General features: G+C 43.6%; 1 protein-coding gene across 1 annotated transcript in view; it reads left to right on the forward strand.

Annotated features, from left to right (window-relative positions):
- The window catches only part of Gadl1 (glutamate decarboxylase like 1), a 138602-nt gene that overhangs the window by 47575 nt on the left and 82923 nt on the right, over positions 1-8104 (forward strand). The window lies entirely within an intron of this gene.

Genomic DNA, 8104 nt, shown 5'->3' on the forward strand with positions numbered 1-8104 from the left:
TGAGGGATGGAGATGCTGAGGGATGGAGATGCTGAGGGATGAAGGTGTTGTGGATGCAGGTGCTGAGGGATGAAGGTGCTGAGGGATGGAGATGCTGTGGCAGATGATGCTGTGGATGGAGATGCTGCGGGATGCAGATGGCTCAGGCAAAACTGAGAGTACGGCACAGAAGGTGTGCCTGTCTCTGAGGCACCATAGGGACCAGATGTGGTGGTATCACCCTTAACTGACACCGTGAGGCAAGGGGATTGTTGTGAATTTGAGGTCTCTGGGCTACATAGTGAGTTTGAGGGTAGCCTAGGCTATACGGTGAAGTTCTGTCTCAAAAAGAAAAGGACATAGAAAAAAATCACAATTTAGGGAGACTTGTAAGGCATGAAAGAAGTTTATTGTGTTGTTTGGCAGTTCATCCAAACAGGCTGTTCGGTAGACCACAAGAGTTAACTGCGTGTGTGTGTGTGTGTGTGTGTGTGTGTGTGTGTATAGGTGTGTGTGTGTGTATGTCTGTATGTATAGGTGTTTGTGTAGCTGTGTGTGTGTCTATATGTATAGGTGTATGTCTGTGTAGCTGTGTGTGTGTGTCTGTATGTATAGGTGTTTGTGTAGCCGTGTGTGTATGTGTCTGTATGTATAGGTGTTTGTCTGTGTAGCTGTGTGTGTGTGTGTGTGTACGCATAGGTGTTTGTCTGTGTAGCTGTGTGTGTTTGTGTGTGTGTGTATGTATAGGTGTTTATCTGTGTAGCTGTGTGTGTCTGTGTATGTGTGTGTCTGTATGTATGTATAGGTGTTTGTGTAGCTGTGTGTGTGTGTCTGTATGTATAGGTGTTTGTGTAGCTGTGTGTGCATCTGTATGTATAGGTGTGTGTCTGTGTAGCTATGTGTGTGTGTGTGCACAGTGTACCACTAGAAATCAAAAGTCAACTTGTGAGAGTTAGTTCTCCCTGCCCACTGTGCAGGTTGTGGGGATGCTCAGGTCATCAGGCTTGGCTGCAGGAGCACTTACTGGCAGAGCCCTGGTTTGAGTGTTTTCCATGAGGCTTGCCCAACCTGTGCTTTGTCATTTGGCATAGGGTTGGAGGATCTGCAGAGTTGGGTATGAAGTGCTTTTAGAACCACTGCCCATGAGAATGAGCGACAATGGCAGGCCTCAACCGTACACTGACAGCATTGCAAAGTGAGCAATTACGCTGAAGCAAAGAGCAGAGCCGGAAACCCAGACACCCTTCATGCCTTTCTTCCTTCCTTGCACTGACTGATTCTTTTGAATTTTCCTCAGTAGTCAGACATCCCTGGAAGAGCATAATTTCCTTTTGTTCCTTTGATTTTTCTTAAGAAGATGTTGTAACGTGTGTTTCTGGAGTTTGAGTTTTTGTTGTCACGCCAATTTATTCTAGCCATTTGTTTGTATGTATTGGACTCTGAGTCTAAGTCACTTAAATTGGCTGCAAACTGCTCAGCTTCCAGTTAGCCTCTGTGTCAGCCCCTGGGGTAGCTGGGAACGTGAGCACGTTACCTCGCCAGCTGTGGTCGTAAGAGCCCCCTATTAGGGAGTGCCCTGCTGCACAGTTTCACTCTTTTGTTCTAGAGCATATGAACAAACACACGCTCAATTTGTTTGTCCATTCTATTGTTTGTGAACATTTGGGTGATTCCAGCTTCGGGATTTTACATACATTTGCCGTGAACGTTTTTGTGGACGTGTCTTTATTGCTCTCCGAATCTTGGTGGTTCCATCTGGAATCGCTCTCTTTCTTGAAGACTGTACTTTGGAATGTCTTGCTGGCTCATTTGATAGCATATTGTGACTTTTAAAAAGATATTTACTTTCCCCACATATAGACCGCACGCAGTGAGGGATTTCCTTTCAGTCTCTGATGACACATCTCCTTACACAGACTTTACCCCCAGCTTTCTGGTATTATGTTTAAATGTTCCTCATTTAAGTGTCATTTTTTTTTTTTCATGATGAAGTGACTTTTTCCTTTGGTTTCTGTTAACATTTTCAAGCTTTTAAAAAAGTGTTTGCTGCTTATGTTCTAAATATGAGTTCTGTTGACTGTACCATAGCTCGGCTTTTTACATTTGCGGAGTGATTTTTTTCAATAAGGTTAGAAAGTATTTGCTTGGTTACTGTTTCTCTATCTCTTTCTCTCACGCCCCAAGTCAAAGCACACTGTCCTTCTTCATGTGTTATTGTTTCCTATGATCTGTTGCATATGTTCCATCATTCTTGGCCATTTTAGATTTATTTCTGTATTTAGTGTGTGAGTGGTCGTGCAAGTGCCACAGTGCATATGTAGAAGCCAGAGGAAAACCGGCAGGAGTCCATTCTCTCCTTCTACCATGTGGGTTCGACGCTGAGCTCGTGTGCTCAGGCAAGCTCCTGTACTAGACAAGCCACCTAGCCAGCCTCAAGTTAGACTTACAAAAGAGTTTTGTAGATGAGTATGAATGCATGTTTGTGGGATGTGTGTGTGTGTGAACATGGATTTGTGCTACACACACATGTGGGAGCATGGATATGGAGATGAGAGGACAGCCTCAGATACCTCGCTCCAGATGTTCACATTGGTCATGGAGACTGGCCTGGAAGTCACCAGTTAAACTAGGTGCAGGGACCACAGAGATCCGCCATCTCTGCCTACCCAGACCTGGCACAAACATCTCACCGTACCCAGCCTTTTCCCAGGGGCTGTCGAGGAATGCTTAGCTAACAGAGTCATCCAATTTTGTCCTTCCCTGCTTCACCATGGATGATGCCTTCTGACCTTTCTTGAAGTTCACCGACACGCTTTTCTAGTCAATTGAATCCTGTCAAAGCTGCCCCTTGCATCCTTATTCTATGTCCCTTGTGTTTTTAAGATTCTTATTGATTCCTTTTTACCTGTATAAGATCTCTAGGTTTTTGTTGAAATTTTAAAGGTGATCATTGATCTCCCTGAACATTGTAGACAGACTTCCAGCTCATCTTTGCTAATTTCAACCTCCGGGCTCTTCTCATTGTGTGTGTGTGTGTGTGTGTGTGTGTGTGAATACATATGTGTGTGCAACTTACCTCATGGAGGATTTTATTTTCATTCTTCTTGGCCTCAAGGGAGATCAGAATTTAAAATCCAGAGCTCAAAGACATTCTCAAGCTCTAGGACATGGCCTGTTCCTCCATCTTAGGGTGGGGACCTCGGGAAACTAGATAAGAAAGGGAAATTCGTTTCTGGCCATAATGACACTGAACCCCATGAACTGTTTCCTAGAACTTACTGGTGTCTATTTGTGATAAATTACAATCACAACAGGGTACAATGGTGCCCACGGAGCTCCCGCACCCCCTTCCTTCTGACTCTCATTTTGGGGAGCCTCCGCTAGTCTGACCAGGAGAGAAATATACCAACCTCCTCCTCACACTCTATCCTGTCTTTGGACCTTCCTTCAGTGGGTCCCTGTCCCTGCCCCAGATGTACTTCCTGAGACGTGGAATGTATGCTTTGCTCTAGCCTTTCAGGTTGCGTTCTGAAGAAGGATTTCTGGTGAACCGATTGATGCATGGCAAGCTTTGACGTGTAATATTCAGCTGTGAGTCACTATGGTCATCGGGGTCACCAATTACTCAGATTACCTTTCAGTTCAACATACATAATTATGGTGCCTACTGTATTTAGTGTGAGGCCTGATCTATTCCCCAGGTAAACTCAGATGCTAACAGGAAAGACTTTAAGCAAACATCTGAGATTTGATTGCTTTTAGTCATGTAGTGGGGAGAGGTTCTGGGAAGTGTGAATCAGGAAAGTGAGTGTTATTAGGGATTGGCTGGAGAACTTAGTTGCATCTAAGATGGTTTTGTGGGGGACGGGGGTGCATGCATGTGAGTGTACAGACAAACATACCCATGTGGGTGCATGCAGAGCTCAGAGCAGGGCGCTTGTGTCTGTCTTCCTCTGTTTTTCTCCACCTTATTGCTTTGTGACTAACCAAAAGCTTGCCATTTGGGCTACACTGGCTGGCCTCTGAGTGATCTCTGGGTCCTTTCGTCTCTGTACCTCTGCAACTCTACTGGAGGTGCAGGCATGCGTGCTATGTGAGACTTTTTACATGGGCACTGAACATTTCAACTCAGGACCACACACCTACAGAGGGCGAGTGCTGTTACCCACGGATCCATTCCCCACACCCAAAAATGACTTCGAGATGACCTGTTCCTGATATTCTCCTTCCTTAAGTCAAAAGCATCACACCATTATGATAATACTGAGACCCGAGCACAGCAAAGATCATGAAAGTCATATGTGGCCACGAGGCAATGTTAGATCAACCATGCATGCATGCACACACGCACTCTGATACTCACACACACACATGAGAAATCAAGACTGAGAGCGACAATGCACTCTGAAGGGAGGGAGAAGACATGTATGTGCCATAGCATGTGTAAAGGTCAGAGAACATCATCTTTGGGAGTTGGTGCTCACCATCCACCTTGTTGAGGCAAGGTTTTCCTGTTGATTCTACTGCATTGCGTGGTCTAAGCTGGCTGGCCTAGCAGCTGCAGGCCATTCTCCTGTCTCCATCCCCCATCTCCCTATCTGCCTATAGGTGTGCTGAGACTGAAGATGCTCACTACAGAATGAGTACCTGTAGTCACTACAGCTTTTTACGTGGCTTCTGGGCTTAGGACACCAACCTTGAATGACTGCTGGTTTGTTTTGTTTTGTTTTTACCCACTATGAAAATTTCCCTGCTATGGAAAACTTCCAGCATAAACAAGGGAGAAACGAAGTTGCTGGACCCTATTACATCCCTTTAATGAGTAACAACTATGCCCAACACACTGACATTTGTCCCTTCTGCCACATTTTTATCTTTAAAATAAGATACTAAAACATGATGAATTAAGATAATATTAAAACAAGATAAAGCTCAGACTGGAGAAATAGCTCAGCAGTTAAGATTGCTTCCTGCTTTTGCTGAGAGCAGAATTCTGTTCCCAGCACCCACATGTGATGCCCTCTTCTGGTCTCAACAGGAAACTACACTCATGTGGTCATTCCCAGACACAGGCACATGCACAGGCAATTAAAGATAAAAAGTAAAAGGAAGTAAATTAAAAAAATTATATATGTGTGTGTGTGTGTGTGTGTGTGTGTGTGTGTGTGTATTACATGACTTTACTCATAACATTTTGAGTTCTGAGGAGTTTTTCTTTTTACTTTTTGTTTGGGAATTGGAATATATTTGCTGAAGTGGCCTACAGATTGCTGTACTTGTTGAGATACCCCTGTTCACCATCTTGGTGTTTTGTTAACTTTCTCATTGTCATGCTCATCTAGAAGAAACTTTTAGATTTGTTTGTGCTTAAATACTCGAGCAGATTTCTCACTAATTCTTGGAGGTGTAAAGTTGTCTCATTGTCCTTCCTGAAAAGATAATCACATCAGAGTAATTTACTATTCTGTTCTGGTTCTAACCCCAAGGACAGCATCAGTTATCACCATATGGCCCCACATGACTTTAGAGATTGAGTTCAGCCATACTAAGTGAAAGGCAAGCTTGTCTGTTTAATGCTGAGTTGCTTTGGGATATACATTTTTCATCAGTTCCCTTGAGAAACAATCTGGGAATAAATATTAAATTTTGCCATATTCATTTCTGTTATAGCTCATAAGCTGATTCCATTATCTTACTCCCTAAGTGGTTAAACATGTATGCACAGATTTTCACTGTTATAGATTGACCCCTTTTTGTGGCAATGAGCTATTATTTAATGTATCAATGGATTTATATATTTAGAGCTTTGTTTCTGTTGATTTTTTGATTGATCCCCTCTACCTGTGTGTGTGTGTGTGTGTGTGTGTGTTTCCTTTGGTTAGATTGTATTTTTCTGTCTTTTTTGTTTATGAGAATTACATACAATGTGTGGTAATCATATTCACCCTCTCAGTTCTTCCAGATCTACCCGCCTCCTTATCCACCTAACTTTATCTGCTCATTTCTTTAAGCCCTGGGGTCCAGTCTATGCTGTCTATGTGCTCTTGGGAGCATGGGCTTCCACTGGAGCATGTTGATCTGTGAGGAGCCACACCCTTGGAGAAAACTGACTGTCCCTCTCCCAGCAGCCATCAATCGCCAATGGCTTATCAGTCGGCTGGGACTTCATGATCACCTCTTGGTGGTAGATAGCCACCGGGGGACAAAGAGTTGGTTTTCTTTAAGGGTGTGGCCCCCAGTGGTTCAGCCACATTCCAGGGGAAAGCTACACATGCAGAAGAATATGGACAACACACACTGGACTTGATGGCTTTGAAATAGGTGGAGAGGATGTGAAGTTGGGGTGTGAGGACGGGGTACAAACAGGAGGAGAGTGGGGGAGGGTGTAAGGGTGAATATGATCAAAATATGTCGTATGAAATTCTCACAGGAATTATTCTATTACACCCTCAATAAAGAATTTCTGATTCTGCCTAAGTCACTTTCAGGACCATTGTTCTAAAAGATTTGATCTACTTTGTTAATATTTTGAATATGTAGGCAAAATAATTGTTTTCTTATGTTTTATGTCATTCTTATCTTCTCACCTGGAAGCTTAGCTTTTAATATTTTTACATTTCCTTTCTGAAGTAATTGGCTTATCTTACCATCTCCTGATGAATAATTCCCTACATCTTCTTTTCCACAGATGTCCTTGTTAAATTTACTCAATTATTATTATTCTCTCTTCATACTTTTGTTCTGTAAGAAGGCTAATTAATATTTGAGAGTATTTTGGGCTCTATTAAGTTTTGTTTTGGATGTTTTTATGTAAATTATTTTTCAATTAATCTATAATAACAGTGTTGGTTTGGTCTTCTATCCAAGACTGATTTATAAAAGAGACTTTTAAATCTGCAAGGGCTTTCAAGTCATCTCATGAAAAAGTCTGCCTTGTGTTGTCAGAATGAAACCAGAGATTGAGTGATGAATCTCTTTTTCAATGCCATAGTTACTTTGGGGAAAAGAGCTCATCATTGAGAACCTACTTGTATTCTTTCTCTCTCCCGAGTAGACGTTCCATCCTCTGGGGTGGGGGTGGGGTGGGCAGAGGAAACAGGTTGAATCCAAATATGTCAACTCAGAGGCACAGGGAATAGAACCTTCCAGTGTGTGTAAATACACAGTAGATCCAGTTCTCTGTGAAGTTTACAGTATCGGGAGCCTCTATCTCCATTTCCTGTTTCAGTCTGCATGTAGCAGAGATGCCAGGGCTGTTTCAGTGCACAGGAGTACTCAAGTCACCTCCTTGCTTTCCTAGAACACTCCAGAGTGGCAGGTGGGCCCTGCAAAGTAACTAGTGCCTAAGGGGCTGCACAATAGAGTCTTTGAAAAAAAAAAAAAAGACGAGTACCAAGAAGCACAAGTGGGGATCTGATGGTCAGAGGCAGGGGAAGTGGAAAGAGGGACTTGGCTGGATCGTGGATGGAGCAAGTGTCCGCCCAGGGTCTGACACACAGCAGAACCCTGCCTGGTAGAGGAAGTAAAAGTGTGACATGCTCAGTTAAGCTTGAGTCCAAGGAGCTGCAGACATGACATGTTAAGTTCCCAGCACCTACATGGCAGCTCCAAACCACCTGTAGCCCAGTTCCAGGCGATCTGCTGCCCTCCTTTGGCCTCAGGAGGTACTGCACTCCTGTGCTTAATCACCCCCCCCCACATACACATATGCAATTTTTCTGTAAATGTTTGAATTTAACTGAACATATACAACTTGACTATAAGTAAGTCCCAAATAGTAGTAATTATGCAAGTACGTATGGACCTCTTTCAGTGTGAGCACATAGTACATCATGGCTCACTAAACCTTTTTCCACTGGCCCCTTACCACTTCAGGACTCTTCACTTGGCTCCAATACACAGGCATACAAACTAGATATAAAAACACATACTTGGAGCTCAGCTGGTTGCCGCAACTGCTGCCAAGTCTCATCACCGTAAGTTCAATCCTTCCATGTGGAGGAAGGAGAGTATGGACTCCCACAAGTACTGACCTCCACATGAGTGCTGTGGCAGGGGCTATGTGTGCGCTCGCGCGAACACACACACACACACACACACACACACACACACACACACACACACA

The sequence above is a fragment of the Psammomys obesus genome, unplaced genomic scaffold (assembly GCF_907164565.1).
Source record: "Psammomys obesus unplaced genomic scaffold, mPsaObe1.curated_primary_1811, whole genome shotgun sequence".
In the NCBI taxonomy this organism is placed as follows: domain Eukaryota; kingdom Metazoa; phylum Chordata; class Mammalia; order Rodentia; family Muridae; genus Psammomys; species Psammomys obesus.